We start from the raw sequence: 20,154 nt of genomic DNA on the forward strand, positions 1-20,154 counted from the left end.
GAATTGCCAGATGTACAAGCTGGGTTTAGAAAACGCAGAGGAACTAGGGACCAAATTGCCAATATCCGCTGGATAATGGAAAAAGCCAGAGAGTTTCAGAAAAACATCTATTTCTGTTTTATTGACTATTCTAAAGCCTTTGACTGTGTGGACCATAACAAATTGTGGCAAGTTCTTAGTGCTATGGGGATACCAAGTCATTTTGTATGCCTCCTGAAGAATCTGTATAAAGACCAAGTAGCAACAGTAAGAAGAGACCACGGAGAAACAGACTGGTTTAAGATTGGAAAAGGAGTACGGCAGGGCTGTATACTCTCACCCTACCTATTCAACTTGTATGCAGAACACATCATGTGAGGTACTGGGCTTGAGGAATTCAAGGCTGGAGTTAAAATCGCTGGAAGAAATATTAATAATCTCAGATATGCAGATGATACCACTTTGATGTCTGAAAGCGAAGAGGAACTGAGGAGCCTTATGATGAAGGTGAAAGAAGAAAGTGCAAAAGCTGGCCTGTAACTAAACCTCAAAAAAACCAAGATTATGGCAACCAGTTTGATTGATAACTGGCAAATAGAGGGAGAAAATGTAGAAGCAGCGAAAGACTTTGTATTTCTAGGTGCGAAGATTACTGCAGATGCTGACTGCGGTCAGGAAATCAGAAGACACTTAATCCTTGGGAGAAGAGCAATGACAAATCTCAATAAAATAGTTAAGAGCAGAGACATCACACTGAAAACAAAGGTCCGCATAGTTAAAGCAATGGTGTTCCCTGTAGTTACATAAGGCTGCGAGAGCTGGACCATAAGGAAGGCTGAGAGAAGGAAGATCGATGCTTTTGAACTGTGGTGTTGGAGGAAAATTCTGAGAGTGCCTTGGACTGCAAGAAGATCAAACCAGTCCATCCTCCAGGAAATAAAGCCAGACTGCTCACTTGAGGGAATGATATTAAAGGCAAAACTGAAATACTTTGGCCACATAATGAGAAGACAGGACACCCTGGAGAAGATGCTGATGCTAGGGAGAGTGGAAGGCAAAAGGAAGAGGGGCCAACCAAGGGCAAGATGGATAGATGATATTCTAGATGTGATGGATTCGCCCCTGGGGGAGCTGTGGGTGTTGACAACCGACAGGAAGCTCTGGCGTGGGCTGGTCCATGAAGTCACGAAGAGTCGGAAGAGACTAAACGAATAAACAACAAATGTATGTACATGTGTGTGAGTGCATGTGTATTATATTTATTTGTTTATTATTAAATTTCTTTGCCACCCATCTCATGTATGATGACTCTCCGTGGCTTACAGATAATAAAAATAGCAAATCACTAAAATAGTTCAGTATAAATACATAAAAATACAAATATGAAATACAAAATAGAAAATATAGAATATAGACTAGAAAATATAAAATATAAAATTCCAGATGGGAAGATCTTAACCTTAGTACCCGCATGGGGCCAAGCACCCCATGAATAGCTGTCCCCCTCCTATACCAGGCCAGGTGGCATAACCAAGTTTTTACTCCCTTCTGAAAGGCTGGGAGAGTGGGGGCCTGTCTTACCCCTGGGTGTAGCTTGTTCCAAAGGGTGGATGCTACAGCATAGAAGGCCCTCTTCCTGGACCTTGCCAAATGACAATCCCTCATGGATAGGGTCCATAACACACCCTCTCCATCTGACCAGGTGGGACAGATCGCTGTAATGGGTGTGATGCAGTTCCTCAGGTTGTTGTTTATTCGTTTAGTCGCTTCCGACTCTTCGTGACTTCATGGACCAGCCCACGCCAGAGCTTCCTGTCGGTTGTCAACACCCCCAGCTCCCCCAGGGACGAGTCCGTCACCTCTAGAATATCATCCATCCATCTTGCCCTTGGTCGGCCCCTCTTCCTTTTGCCTTCCACTCTCCCTAGCATCAGCATCTTCTCCAGGGTGTCCTGTCTTCTCATTATGTGGCCAAAGTATTTCAGTTTTGCCTTTAATATCATTCCCTCAAGTGAGCAGTCTGGCTTTATTTCCTGGAGGATGGACTGGTTGGATCTTCTTGCAGTCCAAGGCACTCTCAGAATTTTCCTCCAACACCACAGTTCAAAAGCATCGATCTTCCTTCTCTCAGCCTTCCTCATGGTCCAGCTCTCGCAGCCATATGTTACTACAGGGAACACCATTGCTTTAACTATGCGGGCCTTTGTTGTCAGTGTGATGTCTCTGCTCTTAACTATTTTATCGAGATTTGTCATTGCTCTTCTTCCAAGGATTAAGCGTCTTCTGATTTCCTGACTGCAGTCAGCATCTGCAGTAATCTTTGCACCTAGGAATACAAAGTCTTTCACTGCTTCTACATTTTCTCCCTCTATTTGCCAGTTATCAATCAAGCTGGTTGCCATAATCTTGGTTTTTTTGAGGTTTAGCTGCAAACCAGCTTTTGCACTTTCTTCTTTCACCTTCATCATAAGGCTCCTCAGTTCCTCTTCACTTTCAGCCATCAAAGTGGTATCATCTGCATATCTGAGATTGTTAATATTTCTTCCAGCGATTTTAACTCCAGCCTTGGATTCCTCAAGCCCAGCTTGTCGCATGATGTGTTCTGCATACAAGTTGAATAGGTAGGGTGAGAGTATACAGCCCTGCCGTACTCCTTTCCCAATCTTAAACCAGTCTGTTGTTCCGTGGTCTGTTCTTACTGTTGCTACTTGGTCGTTATACAGATTCTTCAGGAGGCAGACAAGATGACTTGGTATCCCCATACCACTAAGAACTTGCCACAATTTGTTATGGTCCACACAGTCAAAGGCTTTAGAATAGTCAATAAAACAGAAATAGATGTTTTTCTGAAACTCCCTGGCTTTTTCCATTATCCAGCGGATATTGGCAATTTGGTCCCTAGTTCCTCTGCCTTTTCTAAACCCAGCTTGTACATCTGGCAATTCTCGCTCCATGAACTGCTGAAGTCTACCTTGCAGGATCTTGAGCATTACCTTACTGGCATGTGAAATGAGTGCCACTGTTCGATAGTTTGAACATTCTTTAGTGTTTCCCTTTTTTGGTATGGGGATATAAGTTGATTTTTTCCAGTCTGATGGCCATTCTTGTGTTTTCCAAATTTGCTGGCATATAGCATGCATTACCTTGACAGCATCATCTTGCAAGATTTTGAACAGTTCAGCTGGGATGCCGTCGTCTCCTGTTGCCTTGTTATTAGCAATGCTTCTTAAGGCCCACTCAACCTCACTCTTCAGGATGTCTGGCTCTAGCTCACCAACCACACCGTCAAAGCTATCCCCGATATTGTTATCCTTCCTATACAGGTCTTCTGTATATTCTTGCCACCTTTTCTTGATCTCTTCTTCTTCTGTTAGGTCCTTGCCATCTTTGTTTTTGATCATACCCATTTTTGCCTGGAATTTACCTCCAATGTTTCTAATTTTCTGGAAGAGGTCTCTTGTCCTTCCTATTCTATTGTCTTCTTCCACTTCCGTGCATTGCTTGTTTAAAAATAATTCCTTATCTCTTCTGGCTAACCTCTGGAATTTTGCATTTAATTGGGCATATCTCCCCCTATCACTGTTGCCTTTTGCTTTCCTTCTTTCTTGGGCTACTTCTAGTGTCTCAGCAGACAGCCATTTTGCCTTCTTGGTTTTGTCTTTCTTTCGGATGTATTTTGTTGCCGCCTCCTGAACAATGCTGCCAACTTCTGTCCAGAGTTCTTCCGGGACCCTATCTACTAAGTCCAGTCCCTTAAATCTATTCTTCACCTCCACTGCATATTCCTTAGGAATATTAGTGAGCTCATATCTAGCTGATCTGTGGGTCTTCCCTAATCTCTTTAGTCTGATCCTAAATTGTGCAAGAAGAAGTTCGTGATCTGAACTACAGTCAGCTCCAGGCCTTGTTTTTACCGACTGTACAGATGTCCGCCACCTTTGGCTGCAAAGGATGTAATCAATCTGATTTCGGTGTTGTCCATCTGGTGAAGTCCATGTATAAAGTCGTCTCTTAGGTTGTTGGAAGAGAGTGTTTGTTATGCAGAGTGAATTGTCTTGGCAAAATTCTATCAGCCTGTGTCCTGCTTCGTTTTGTTCTCCCAGGCCATACTTACCTGTAATTCGAGGTGTCATTTGACTGCCCACCTTAGCATTCCAGTCTCCTGTGATGAAAATAACATCTCTTTTAGGCGTGTTGTCCAGTAGGTGCTGCAGATCCTCATAGAACTGCTCTACTTCAGCTTCTTCAGCATTTGTGGTTGGGGCGTATATTTGGATCACTGTGATGTTAGATGGCTTGCCCTGAATTCGAATTGAGATCATTCTGTCGTTTTTGGGGTTGTATCCAAGCACTGCTTTAGCCACTTTACTATTAATTATGAAGGCTACTCCATTTCTTCTGTGGTCCTCTTGTCCACAGTAGTAGATCTGGTGGTCATTTGATGTGAAGTGGCCCATTCCAGTCCATTTCAGTTCACTGACGCCCAGAATGTCTATCTTTAATCTTGACATCTCACCAATAACCACATCGAATTTGCCCTGGCTCATAGATCTTACATTCCAGGTTCCGATGGTGTGTTGATCCTTAGAACATCGGATTCGCCGTTCACCACCAGCACCGTCGGCCGCTAGCCATCCTTCCGGCTTTGAGCTAGCTGCGTCATCACGTCTGGGGCTAGTTGAGCTCATCCTCTGTTCCTCCCCAGTAGCATTTTGACCATCTTCCGACCTGGGGGTCTCATCTTCCGATGGTATACCGACATATCTCTGGTTGTACTGATCCATTTAGTTTTCACGGCAAGAATACTGAGGTGGGTTGCCATTACCTTCCCCAGGGATCGCATTTAGTCTGACCTCTCTGTCATGACCTTCCCGTCTTGGGTGGCCCTTCACGGTTTAGCTCATGGCATCATTGAGGTGCTCAAGCTCCAGCACCACGACAAGGTAACGATCCTTTTCCTCAGGTAACCTGGACCAATGCCATGTAGGGCTTTAAAGGTGACAACCAACACCTTGAATTGGATCTGGAAGCAAACCGGCACCCAATGCAACTCGCACAGCAACAGTGTTATATGTGCTCTCCTAGAGGCTCCTAAAACTGCTTGTGTGGCTGCATTTTACACATGCTGTAGCTTCCAGATACTCTTCAAGGGTAGCCCCATGTACAGCACATTGCAGTAGTCTATGCGGGAGATGACCAGGGCATGAGTGACCATTTGGAGGGACTCCCAATCCAGGAAAGGGCGTAGCTGGCACACCACACGAAGTTGTGCAAAGAGTCCCCTGGCCATGACTGCCACCTGCTCTTCTAGCAGGAGTTGTGAGTCCAGGAGAACCCCCAGGTTCTGCACCAGGTCTGTTTGGGACAGTGAAACCCCATCTAGAACCAAAGATGGTAAATTCCCGGATACCTGGGAGACCCCAACCCACAGCCACTCTGCCTTACCAGGGTTCAGCTGAAGCCTGTTGTTCCCCATCCAAATCCTTACAGCCTCCAGGCACCGCAAAAGGGTGGCAACAGTATCACTTATGTCACCCGCGGTGGAGATGTATAGTATAGTTGAGTATCATCAGCATACTGATGATACCTCACCCCATGGTGGCAAATGATCTCACCCAGCAGTTTCATGTAGATGTTAAAAAGTAGCAGAGAGAGCCCCACAAAGGAGGGGCCACAGGTCAGATCTCTTGCTCCCTAACACCGATTGGGATCAGTTCTGGAGGAAGGAGGTGAACAAGCACAACACTACGCCACCCACCCCCAACTCCTTGAGCTGACCCAAAAAGATCTATATATATGAGAATTACTCCATATTTAACATGAAGAGTTTAATAGAAGTCAAGATAAACAGTGATATTAAGGCAAAACTTTAGGACAGAAACTCAGCAGAACTAGTAGGGAGTCACAGATATACTGTAGCTTGGTTAGTTTAACACATTTGAAGGTTGTAAAGCAGTACACATTAGGTGGATTCAAACATCTTCTGGATCCATAATGTGGTTGATGTGTAAGCAGTCATGATGATGTTATAATGTGATTTATCTGTATTTCAGCAGTGCAATATGTAAATGCAGCTCAGTGAACTCCATGTAAAGAAATGCATTGCCTCACATTCATAACTCAGAAATATGACTAAGAGACCAACCAAAGTTTCCTATTCCATTTCCCTCAGTAAAGAATATTCAACATCCTCTAGATGATGTTCTGCCATATATCAAGTGAATCAGTATTTAGAATCTAGCCTATGCAAAAAGGTGCCTGCTTCAAAAAGCTACCATGATTTTCTAGATGCTGCCCATTTCAAAGCAACTGGTAAACTAGCAATCATCTGCATGTTGGGTGTGCTATTAATTTTTTTAAAAATCATTGGAGTATGGGAAGAGTTAACGAAGACCCAGACAACCTCCTGCTGATCTGGTAATGAGTAAGCAATGCAGCTGAATGTCAATAGCTTGTTGTGAACTTGGGTAATCCAGCTGAGCCCTGTTGCTTGCCAGAGATAGAGGAGGTAATCCGCATGACCTCTCTGACCTTCCTGAAGCTGAGCTGCGTCTTGCATTCACAAGTCTGTTTGCATATGATTGCTATGTGCAGCTTGGACTGAATGTGAAACCATTTTAAAATGCTGATATTCGTGTCAGTTGCTGAACGTAATCTAATATAGGTTAGTCAGTAGGTCTGTGCTGTGCTCTATAGGATAGTTGTTTCTGTCCAAGAAGCATGTAGAATCATCCCCACGTGGGGAATCCTTTTAGGATTTCCAGGAATGGCAGTGGCATTGACCTTCAACTTATTAAATTAAATAACCAACTTATTAAAAGAAGTTGGTGATTGTATACAACTGCCTGTAACAGATCTTTACTTCACCAGGTGTCATGAGTAAGGATGGCGAGCAGGGGGCTCCCATCCAGACTGTCAAGCGCATGCGTAACACTGATGAATTGTTCAGCCATTCAAAGAGACACAGATCGGGACCGCCTTAACCCTTTGGGGTTATATGTCTGGGTTTTCCCACGCTTCTTCAGTTTGTTAGGATTCCTGTTAAGTACTAGCAATAAATATTAGAGACCAGTTCCATGTCTCAGTGTGTTTCCTGGTTGTTAGGACACCAGGGATTAATTTCATCAAATGCTTATATGTTTCTATGCTTCAGTTTTTTTACATCATTTGTTTACCCTTCCATAAGTATTTATTTATCTAATTACTTATTCTTCTACAGTGGTTATTTGCCAATTTTTTTTCATGTTTTAAGAGCACTTTCCTTTTCAAAACATATTTATTACAGTAGCAATGGTTAAGTTGTCCCTGATTTTCTCCAGAGAACTAGAATGCTAATTAGTTTGTAGGTTATCTTCAGTAACTTGGTTTGCTTTTAATAATATTTTTGCATGAGCTGCTGGCTGGAACCATATTGTTTATAAATTTCCTAGAATCTAATGCCTATTTACAAATGGGAAGTAGATGGAAGCAGAAATTGTAGTGGGTTTTGGTGGGGGGGAGGCAGTAGAAGTATATCCTTCTGCCACTTTTTAGTTTCATATGATAGAATCATGCAATGCCCTAAACCACAGTTTATTTCATCATGGCTTATTGAATAAACTAACTTAGCATTCTAAGCCATATATTAGTTACTAACTTTGAGCAGTATGCTAAGCTAATCCAACAAAGCCACATACCTGGTTTAGCACAATGTGTGACTTCAGCCTAAGAGATCTCCAAGAAATGTTGGAAATCTGAATTAATAACAAAATGAACAATGGAAGGTTGCCTGTTAATAATGGGTTACTAAGATTGGACCTTTTAAATGTTTCTGGATATAACTCCTATCATACTCACACAGATGCTTCAAAGTTTGTTCCTTGCATGTGTGCAAACTCAGCCATTTTGCTTTACTGTCAGTACCAGCAGGGAACAGCTTTTGAAGCACTAAAACCTTTCCAGAGGATGTAGCTGCTTTAATGATTCAAAGGAGGGTGCTTTGTTCATACTAACATGCTTTGTGAATTGTCCCTTTTGAATGCTTCAGACAACTTTAATTCAAAATACTTAAACTTAACAGGGAAAGTAAGCCATCTTAAAATAATGTTTGAGGAATGAAGGGAAATTAATAAATGTATAGAACCATGACACAACTTTGCATCCCCTGTTGCAAGGCTTTTTCATAAAAGGAAACAGCTAAGTTGCCTTTGTCCAATTGACCATTTTGGCCTTTCTTTGGGTGCCTCATGTCAAGATAGTATAGACAGGCAGACAGTAGGTTTACATTGCCATAGTACCTTGAAATCTATAAAGTAACTACCAGAAGTCTGCATGGATTTGTCAGAACAAGTCTTGACAGATTATCTTATTTCATTTTTCTTTAGCAGATGGTGGGGATGCTGTGGACACAATATATAGACACATGATTTCAGTAAAGCATGTGACAAGATACTCAATTACATGCTGACTAGCAAGCTAGTTAATTGTCTTATTCTGTTAATGAGTCTTATTCTTCATTTATTCATTTAGATTTCTGACCTTTAATGAATGTTTTTAAGTACTCCTTCTTTTTCCATCTCTCTTCTGTTAAATTAAAATTAGCCTTAATTTGTTATTTTCCAGTCGTGGATGTCATCCATCAGGTCTACATTATACCTTTAAATCATATTTGCCTTTCTGTGCATATCCTAAGTGTTTATGTATAGACAATGAAGGATATTAGCTTTATAAGCCAGGTCTTCCTTCCTTCCTTCCTTCCTTCCTTCCTTCCTTTTCACCATGTGGTTTAATAGGTCCTATTTCATCAATGTTCCAATCTGAGGTCCTCATTTGAAGTTTCATTTCCACCACCATCTGTAAGATCCAATTTAAGCCCCTCCTAAATATGTTCACCAAACACATATTTACCAGTCCTTGTGAGGTGCAACAATCTTATGCCAACAGTCCATCATCTAAGTAACTCAGCCAGTCCTTCCCATCAAGTCAATAGACTGGAAGGATGGGTAAAAAAGCCACCTGAACACTAGTTTCTTTCTAAAATTGTCAAAGTCTATGATGATATAGTTGTTGCCATTTGCAGAATAATTTGTTCTCACATGTATTAGCAGGGGAGGGATAATTACCCGAAGATCTTGGAAATTGTTATGTTACATCCCTGATCCTTGCTCCTTGTGGACAGCACACTTCATTAGCCAATGGGTCTGACCTGGTTGGCATATGTTTGTTCCAATTTGCATTGCTCTTGTATGTTAATAATGGACTCAGTTTTTGCAAGTGTATCCATGCACAATGGAGAGATATTAGGCAATTCCACATTACAGTATATTCTAATGGGTCAGAGCAATTGACTAAGACTGGTTTCAAATGTTCACTCAGCTATGAAACTCAGTGAATGACTTCTGGTCTGTTACTAGCAGGTTTTCACTGAAGTAAAATGCATTTTGCTTAGTTTGGGCTAATTGTGTTAAGCAAATCCAGCCAATTGTGATTTATTCAGTAAGTCATGGCTAAGCAAACCATGGTTTAATACAATTAGCGGAATCAACCAATATCTTTCAGTCATTAACTCTAAGCATTACCTTGAGAGGTACATTATCTCTAAGCATTAGAGATAATTATATTATCTCTTACATTATCTCTAAGCATTAACCTGAGAGAGAGAAAGAAAAGAAAAACAAAATAAACTGAGTGGGTGAATTACATCAACTCCCTTGATCATCATTTATATTTATCAAAATATTTTAGTCTCACAACAGAGCTATTCTGGAATAGCTTTCCAAGAGTCAGCTGAAATTGGTAAAGAGGCAGTTGAGTCCAGCTCTGAAAAGGAATGTTGCTTTTATTAGATGTATCCTCTAATGAATTACATGCAAAGAAATACTGTGGTAGGACCTCAGACATATAACAAGTCTGAACAAAACAGCAGAGTACTGTAACATCTTACAGCACTGCTATCTTATGAACAAAATTTAGGGAGGGAAACCTAAAGTCTGCTGATGTAGAAGCAGAAGGATGGAGAACTCAATTTTTCATGAGCACTTCCATTCTAATTTAAGTCTGTGGCACTGTTTATATAAGAATAATTGTTCTTGAACAGATTCTTTTTCAGTATCTAAAATAGGCCTACTTCTATTTCTCTTCAGTTTACTACTTATTTCTGCCTTAGAGATAATCTAGGCAAGCTAACTAATCAAAGTAAAAGCAATATGGGAATAAGAATCTGACAGTTGAATGATATTTGGCACTAGTAGTTGCTGAGTGGTTTGGAACTGAAGGCTGTTCTTCACTGGCTCATGGAAGCTAGCAAGATGCACTGGCTACAACCCAATGCACAGTTTTATGAACCTATGCCCCACTGACAACAGCTGCAGCATCATCAGAACTACCAGAAAGCATGGCAGTCAGTGGAAGGCACTCAATATCAAAGAACAAATACACTGCAGTTTCTGGGGTTTAATCTATTGCTTCTTTGAGTCTTTCTAATGGCAAGGCAATCATGTGTTTAGAATACAGTATTTCTACGTTTTCCTTTTGTTGTGTGGTTGCTATGCTTCCCATCTTTATTTCTTGTTCTGTCATTTTTAGTTTTTTTTTTCCTTAGTACCCACAAAGTTCTTACCAGATTCAATTGCTCTTTTTATTTTTTATTTTATTTTTCACCAAGCTGTTTATTTTTGGGACATCTCAAAGATCAGGTTATCAGCCGTACTGCACAAGGAAGTCTTTAATAACTTCAAAGGCAAAGATGCCACTAACTTAAATGGATCTGTGCATTAGTTCTTTCAGCAGATTTGCACGCTAACAATTTATTTGCACTAATACTGTCCTACTTATTTACTAACAGAAAAGTGAATGCCATTGAATTGTCGTATTTTGTTCAGTGAGTTCAGCACTCACTCTAATGTTATTACTCTGAAGGAAAGTTATCTTAAAAGAACCAGCATTTGGGAAATAAACTAGAAAAAGTTTATAAATTTTTCGGTGGGGGCAATGGTCAAACTACTTTATAATGTTTGTAACATTCATATCTCATATTTCTAAAAGGAACTCAAGGCAGTGTACAGAAGGGGAATCTCTTTTATTTTATCCCTTCAAAAATATTGAAATATTTTTAATATTGTTACCTGATATTCTCTTTTTGTGTTTATATCAAACTTTTAACACTATTTATTGTGAGGTATCTAGAACTCTGTGGAAAATATAAAGGAATGTGATGTTTTTTTTAAATATATAAAAGTAAAATAAAACATGACTAAATGTGGGTATAGTTTGTTTGCAAAGCTTATAGAGAACATGAAAAAAATTTAAGAGGTTGTGGGGCTAGAGCAAGAATTCATTTTCCTGAACTCTTATGAATATGAAATCTATCTATCTATCTATATCTATCACCATCTCCTGCTGAAATAATCAGCTTATTTTAGGAATATTATATATATATATATATATATATATATATATATATATATATATATATATATATATATATAATCTAGCTTACTTGTGGGTCCAGTTTAATCCACCAGCTATGGAGAGTGACTATTTCTTCTGTTAATACAGAACATTAGAGGAATGGAGACTAAATCATTTGTGTCAGGATGATATTAGTAAACTGAAGGTCACTTTCCACATACTTTAGCATGCCTTGGAGGCAATACTGATAAGGAGAAAGACAAAAGGACAAAGACAAAATTAACTTTTAATTTCTTACCAAAGTTACAGCTGACAGAAAAAGTGAGACTGGGACTGCATGCAACTTACCATTTAGGGCTGTATATGAAAAAGCTTATCCGATTTAGTTCATCAGATACTGAGCATGTAAGTATTTATTTATAAAGATTTATATGCACTCCAGTACATAGTATAAGAAATATTAGAAGCACATTTCATATCTTTCTTCAGTGCCAAATCTTCTTGCCCTGAATTAGCTGATATAAACAAATCAGATATATTAATTTTCTTTTGCAGAGCTGTTCATGACTGCTTTCCAACAAAACGTACTCACATGCCGATAAAAGGTGTTATTTAACATGTGTCATGATTTCTTTTCCCTCAAAGAAGTACTCTAATGTAACATTTCCTGCCATCATGTATTTGCAATCCATTCTCTAGAATATATACATTAAAGGGAAACAGTTTAATTTGAATCCAGTTTGTTTCTATGAAGCTGAATTTTTAAATGCCAGAGACTGACTATATACAGGTAGTCTTTACTTACTGCTTCACTTACTGACCGGCCACTTAAAAGCCGTTCAAAGTTACAATGGTACCCAAAAGTAGATTTCTGACTGGGGCCTGAAATTCTGACCCTCACAAGGCCTCCATGATCATGTGACCTGAATTTGGCCATTCCAGTAGCAGCAGACATTTTGGGTCACATGACTGCCCTTTACGATGCTGGATTTCTGACACAGCAGGCCCAGTCATGTGGTCGCACTACTTCCTGTGATTTAGCAGGCTGGCAGATGGAGCCTTTTGCATGCCGTACTCTATAGGAAAAGTAAGTACTTTTTCCATACAGTACTGTATTGTTGTTTATTCATTCAGTTGCTTCCAACTCTTCATGACTTCATGGACCATGCTTGCCTTTAATTTTTTCTCCAGTTTTTGTTTAACTTAAGCAGAGATTTGTATGGTGGCATGCATGTTCTATCCTCTGCCTGTTTAATTTTTAATTATATTTAACAATACTGAATGCTGGTTTACAGTTTTTAAAACAGTTCTTTTATAAAAATCAGATTTATATACAGTGCTGTACAGTAACAAAAGCTTCAGAGTTTACTACAGCAGGAAAAAAAAGTTACAGTATTGTTGAGTAACTTTAAAACTGTTTAGTACTGGACGTCCGGTAGGGATATGGTAGACTGAAAGCATGCCCGCAAGCTTAGTAGGCAGCACTGGCAACACAGCATTTTTTTTGGGCTCAGGCAGGTTTTTCCTGAAGCTCAGGAGTGTTTTTCCAGGAAAGGAAAACACTTGAAATCACCCCATCTGTCCTCCAGAATGGTGGCTTGCAGCCCAAAAATCACAAACAGCATTCACGCTCGACTGGTAAGAGCTAGCTGGGAAGCTGGGATGTCACCATTTTCCAAGCTGCACTGTAGCCTTAAAGGGACATTAAGACCAGCAACCCCATTTATAAATCACCCAATTTATATTCCAATGAAGACCTTACAGTAAAAGCTTTTAATAATCGAACAGTAATATTAGTTGAAAATAACACTAATATTAATTGAAATAATACTACTGTAGCCACAGAAACATTTCCATACTCATGTTTTGGTGGAAAACATATGATTATCACACTCCACCCCCCACAGTACTGCAAAGTAACTCCTGGTTCACTTAACAACCATGCCATTCACTTAACTATTGAAGGAAACCACAAGCCCCGATCTTGAATCACTTAATGACTGCTGTGACTTGCTTAACAACTATAGTAAAAAAGCTCATAAAAATTCGTCTGGACTCACTTAACAACCATTATGACTTACAACCAAAATCTGGGCTCAGTTGTGGTCATTAAGTGAAGACTACCTGTAATACAGGAGTTTAATATATGATATGCTGAAAGGAAAAGCAAGAATTGGTCATACTGAAGATTTATAAGCCTTAGGGTAGAGCAGCCTTCCCAAAAGTGGAGCCTTCCAGGTTTGTTTATTGCTGAGAATTCTGGGCCTCAAGTCCACATACCCAAAGAAACATTGGGTGAAGCTTGAGTATATGTGGGCAACCTGATACTCTCCAAATGTTTTAGATTGCAACTCCCACCATTCCTTGTCATGAACTGTGCCAGTCAGGGCTGATGGAATGACAGATCAAATCACCTAGAACAGGGGTTTTCTAGGCTGCAGAATACTTTTAAAAAGTTCCCAGAACTTCTGATCATAGAGAAAAAAACTGTCTTCAGTTGCAGTGTTGCAGTGATTAGAGCAGCTTATAAGCCTAGTAAAATATGTGATTAAAAAAAAATTGTGCATCACTTTAATGTGGGTAAGGTTAAAAAACGCATCAAAGTAGCTGAAGAGATGAATAACTGCTATATAATAATATATGAATAAGAGCCTTTTGTAGCCATCAGTGTCTATTCTGTATTGAAAGAGGTTGAACAAATTTCTGTAAATACATTCATAATTCTGTGACAATCTGTTGTGTTCATCTGTAAAAACAATGAGCAGTTATTTGGGGAAAGGAAGATAATCTTATAGAAGATAGTTTGAAAGTGCATTTTTTAAATTGGCAGACTACTTAAGATTCCAGTTGAAGGGGGATGAAGAGAAGGATGACACAAGCAATGGAGAGATTTTTTTCCCCCAGAAAGACAGCCATCATCTGTTGCAGCAAAAACAACAGTGTTTCAGAGCATTATAGCAATGAACCAATTCATTACAAAATAGTGAAATTGGAGACATATGAAATATTTAAGGTGTAGACAGCGATAAATATTTTCTTGATGCCTAGTACAACAGGTTTGCTAGGTATAGTGCAGGTACACTTGAACTTGATTAGCTAATTAACACAGATTAGTGTTGGGAATCTTGTTATAATTTCTTGAAAGTCTACTATTTTCTCCTGATAATCTGTAGGAAATATTCCCATTAGTGAAATACCCATGAGGATATCATTTGCAGTAAATAATGAAATGTGTGTGGATGTGCATGCACATGCATGAGCATTAAATATATAATGCTTGTGCACATGTATGCACATACACACACATGCACGGTGAACATCTTGAATTTAGTAGACATCATTTTTTATTGCTTTTGTTTCCACAATATTACAAACAAAAGTTTCCATTCAGATAATACAGTCTCCTTTAACTTCTCTGCTGTATAAGAAATAATAAGATTAGAAGGATTATTGCATTAACTCTTTTAGTTTTTGGTCCTCATTGTTTCAGTGTGATTGTAAATACCACCAGGCGATCTGAGGAAAGAAAAAGAAAAATGCAATTTTTTTTAAATACTACATCATAAACGTAATTATATGATCTTATGCCAATAATGTAATTTAGTTGAAAGTAGATGGAATTTATAATACACTGTGGCCCAAACCTTCCTTCCCATTCTTGTTTGCTCAAATGTAATCTCACTAATCTATTTTTTTATTTCTGAGAAAGATTGCCTTCTTGTTATTCTACCCAGAATTTGCTCCTTAGAGGAGCTTTTTCAATCCAACAGGTATTTTTCTCTCTGTGTGAATTAGCATCTGAGTATTCAGTTCTGCCTTACAATATAATGTCCAAATATTCAGTTTTTTGCAAGATTGGCCTGATTAAGGAAAATGCATTGCATTTGTTTGAAGAAATTAGTAAAATTCTTGACAGAGGCTATGGAAAAATCCTTATCTAATTCCAACAGCACTGCTTTGTTTCTTTTTGAATTGGAAGGATAAAACTGTCAGTAAAGTCTAGTAAAACACCAAAGTGTATGAAGTTAAAACAAACTCACAAGCAACTTTAAGGTTCTATGTCTAGCATCAACTCAGGAGATGATTATAGGACTGTCTGACCCTTGGCAATTTGACAGGGTCACATTTTGACATGGCTGAACTGTTCTTGAACAATTCCTCCAATGTACTAGGTACAAACAGTCTTTTCTTCAACATCAGGCATGCATGTCTTATCTTTACTACCTATTATTTTTAAGAAGCATGGCTATTGAAATATACTGAAGGTTAATTCGGCTTCTTGTTTATGTCATCCTTCAGCTCAGACAATAGCATGGCATAGCATGGCCCTCATTGTTTACTTCTATAAGGGAGTCACTGCTGGTCCTGAAATTCAGTTTTGATGCTGATTTAATATTGATTTTTTTCCCTTAAACACTTTGCTAAATCTATGTAGTTTTCATTATTTATCAAACAACCATTTTTATTTTGCAAGACTGAAATGATTATTAAATTATTAAAATCTTAAGAAGAATACAATATTTAAAACATACAAATTCAAAAAGTCAAAATTGATTATCAAGTATGTGTCTGTGTATTCTATTTATGATACTTTGTTGAGAGCTAGTATATTGTAGTGTATTGGTTAAGGTGTTTAAGAAGGAGTAGGGAGACCTAGGTTCTTGACCACCTTCAGCTGCAGAAGTTTATTGGGTGACTCTGGCCCAGTCACTCTCTCTCAATCCAATTTACTTCTTAGGACTGTTACTGTGGGGTAAAATAAGAGGGAAATGCTTTATGTGTTTCACCTTGAGCTTCTCAATGAAAGGGGATGGATGGATGGATGGATGGATGGATGGATGGATGGAAGGAAGGAAGGAAGGAAGGAAGGAAGGAAGGAAGGAAGGAAGGAAGGAAGGAAGGAAGGAAGGCAGGCAGGCAGGCAGGCAGGCAGGCAGGCAGGCAGGCAGGCAGGCTAATAATGGAGACCAAATGTGAATAAAATAGTCTAATTAGCAGAGTCAAGACCTTGCTATTGTACTAATATTTTAGCCAACGTTATTCCACACTTCTAAAATTTCATTGATTGTAATGGTATGTCAGAATGACCTTGGGAGACAGGGGGAAGAGATGCTGCTTACAGAATGATCAGATAAGAAGCGGGTGGAGCCTGCAAGATACAGACTTGCAAGATTCTGTTAATGTAGCCTTATAATAAAGTAGAATTAGCTTATCTGGTTGTGTTTCCTGTCTGGTCGACCTGGAAAGGCTGCCAGTCTTTCAAGTCTGAAAATTCAAATCTCCCACTGTCTCTTTTTTACAGCCTTATAAGTTACAGAGGCTTCTTTCTGAGCTTCTTTCTCTTCCTGTTATACAGCTGCAGGCTCCTCCCCTCTCTTATCCAATTGTTCCCTAGGCAGCATCTCTTCTCCTTATGTCCCAAGGTCATTCCCAAATACAATTACACTGATTCAGAGAAATATGTACTTCAGGATTCCAGAGTGTACAGTAGTAAATCTAATCACCAAACAGTGAAAATGAAGCTTAGTAATTGTGTTGCACCATTTCATACAGTATGTCCTGGGGAAAAGAGTAAATTAAACTAAATTTACATTAATTCTACAGAACATTGTGCAATTCTTCTAATATTCTAAAAAACTTTCAACAAAAATGAGCCACTAAATGGGTATTGCATGAGAGATGACAATACATTCACTTCAACTATAGCATTTCCAACAAATTTAGAAAAGCTTTAATTAAAATAATGCAAGTTTAAGAGGGTAGAGTACCATCTATGATTTACTCTTATAATCAATGCTTAATGCTTGCCAAAATATATTTCAAAAGAATTTTATACTATAAAGAGTTCCAAACTCCAAACTGGAGTCATTTACCTATATTTTTTTAATGTTGTTCAAGAGAACCAGAGGTTGCTAATATTAGAATTTTGTATAATATAATCTGAAACTTTTGGTTTTAAATGAAGTAGACATACACTTTCAAATGTTGCTAAGGTTCTTAATTGATGCAATCTCAAGGATTTTTTTTTTCAGTCAAAAACCAACACAAAATAAAACTCAATAGTAAAAAACAGGTTGAGAGCAAGTTTAGTGTAGTGGTTAAGGCACCAGGGTAGAAATCAGGAGACTATGAGTTCTAGCCCTGCCTGGAGCACAAAGCCAGTTGGATGACTTTAGGCCAGGCCCTCTCCCTTCAATTTCAGTTGGAAATGGAGAACAAGTTACAACTTGAACAGGAAAATTAAGGTAGATTCCAAACCCAGTTATAGACTTGGGAAGCAAGAAATGCCTCCTGCCTGGGCAAACGGTAATATATCTGATCAGCTGTTGTTGCCTAACACTAAAATCAGTAACTTAAAATCCTTAATACAGCAATTTGTATCTACATGTCATGTTCACTGATTCAATGTAGTTTATACATCGTAACGTTTCACATGCCATGGTGCTGATGCGTGTTTCGGTTTGGGAGGGAGCTACTGTGAGACCTTGTACCAAGCCCTGTATGTGAAATCAGTACAATGGAATGTATTTGGGTTATGTTATCTGTTCAAGGCCTTTTCCCTCAGACCATCAGAAGCTGTTAGGAGCACCTGGGATTGTGAACACGGGGGAGGGATTTCATTTGCACCGAGGGTTTTTAGTTTGAATTTGGTGCACTTTCATCATTCTCAGCTTTCTCTGTGATCCTGCATACTATTCTTTAATAAATCAGATGTCTTTGAATTCCTGCTCATGAGCCTGATGGTGTTTTAGAATAGGCAACCATTACACTACAACAATAGATGGTCCCCCGATGATAAACCCATCAATGCCAACAATGGAATGATTCCACAAGGTATTCTAAGGGAGTGGCATATTGCTATTGTGGAAGCAATACTGCAACCTTCACAGATAGATACACCATTTCCTAGATGGTAGTGGGTGGATCCTTCTACCAGAGAGAGTTAAACTATTAATTATGAAGAACATTATCAACTATGGGATGTGGCACACAAAGAAGGCTATAATCATTAACTCTCACAGCTACCATGATGCTGAGTTTCTCCTAGTGAAGTCAATGAAATCTCATGAATTTAGGGGGAAAAAAGATTACAGCCATCTGATTTGAAACCAAGTTGGAATTTGCAATTATTCTTCTATAGAAAATAAGTGCTAAGTGTTTTATATTGAGTTCTGTAAACTGAAGTTTCACTAATGCATTTTGTTACTTAAAATTCTCTTCTCTCTTGAGAATCTAATCAGTCCCATCCAACCACAACTTTCTCAGTCTTCCCCTTCTCTCAATTCATTTATTCTGTCTATATGACCAAACTACCTCAACATACTCCTTTCATAATGGTCATTCAGTCATATGTACAAAATACATTAATTAAGCAGTTTTACTTCATTCAAGAAACATTCATTCTCTTAATCAGGCACTACATTTATACAAGCATTTGAATATCTTAAAATTTATCATTCTTTTTTCATATCTAATAAATATTCTACCAAGGCACATACATTCAATTATTTACAATAGATGTAGTTAATATTACCATAAGCTATTCCTTTCTGACTCTTTTATGTTCCTGACACTACCTAGCTGTCAGAGCTTTATACAGGACCTGGAAATAAATCTTTTTCTAGATATTCAAACTTGCATTCAGGAGCTAGCTACAAAGGCTTTAAATCATAAGTTTATTTCTCCCACCCTTACACAGATTTCTTCTCGACCTCAGGCATGGAGGGTACCTGCACCATGTTTTCATAACAATTCTGTCTTGTCTCAGGCTTTCAGCCTTGCTGGCAGACTCGAAGTTCTTTCACTTCTTTATGCAGGTCCTTTATATTTCTCTCTATATAACTATATCAGGTAATTAGCTTTTTTATTTAAATGTAATTTCCTAGTAAATATTAGTTGTGTTTTAAAAGAGAAAAAGTAGTATTCAGATATCTTTCAATGAATTACATATTATTTTTATTTCTTTCTGCATACATACTCTGCTACTACACAAGCTATTCCACAAGAATGTTGGATGTTCAGGGACTAATGAAATGTAGATTGAAAGAGGATTGCTATAAATGAACTATCCAACAGAGGAAGCAGTCATTTGCACTTGACATACAGCAGTCTAGGGAAACAAATGAGTATATAGAGTAGAACACTGGGGGTCTCAAATCTCATCCCCAGAAATGCTTTGTGTCTGTATACCGTAGCCCTGTTCTGGGGTACGGGCTTGGTTCCTTCTGCTACAACTGCTTTTCTTTCATAGGGCAAATCACTTGTCATCCTTCCCCACCTTTCTGGTGTTATAATGTTCTTTTTTTTTTTTTAAATATATTTAAAAAATATATTTCAATAATGCTACCTCCTGGCCACATAGTGGGTAAGTGTATGACTAGAGGTTTCAACCTTTCTTTCTCTGATGGAATGTCTAACAGACTCTAGGAACACAGACAGAACAAGACCACTACAGAAAGGTTTCCTTCATCCAGGGTAGGAGGAATCATGAGAAAAAGACTCAGAACAACTCTATCTTAATCACGCTAGGTATAAGTTGATATGGAAAACTGCTTCTGCAGGCTTTCAAGATTCTGTTACATTACTCTTCTAGCAATAGAGTTCATTCCAGAAATCCAGATGGTTCTTGTTTCCTTAGTTTGACATCTGGGCAGGGTTTGGCACTTTCCTTCCTTGAAAGATACCTCAATCTCATCAGAAATAAACAATATAAAACTTTACTTTTGTTAAATAAAAGAAACAACACATATAAAAGCCCTGAAAGTTGCAGAAAAAAATGCCATGTTT

Source organism: Candoia aspera, chromosome 5, assembly GCF_035149785.1.
Source record: "Candoia aspera isolate rCanAsp1 chromosome 5, rCanAsp1.hap2, whole genome shotgun sequence".
In the NCBI taxonomy this organism is placed as follows: domain Eukaryota; kingdom Metazoa; phylum Chordata; class Lepidosauria; order Squamata; family Boidae; genus Candoia; species Candoia aspera.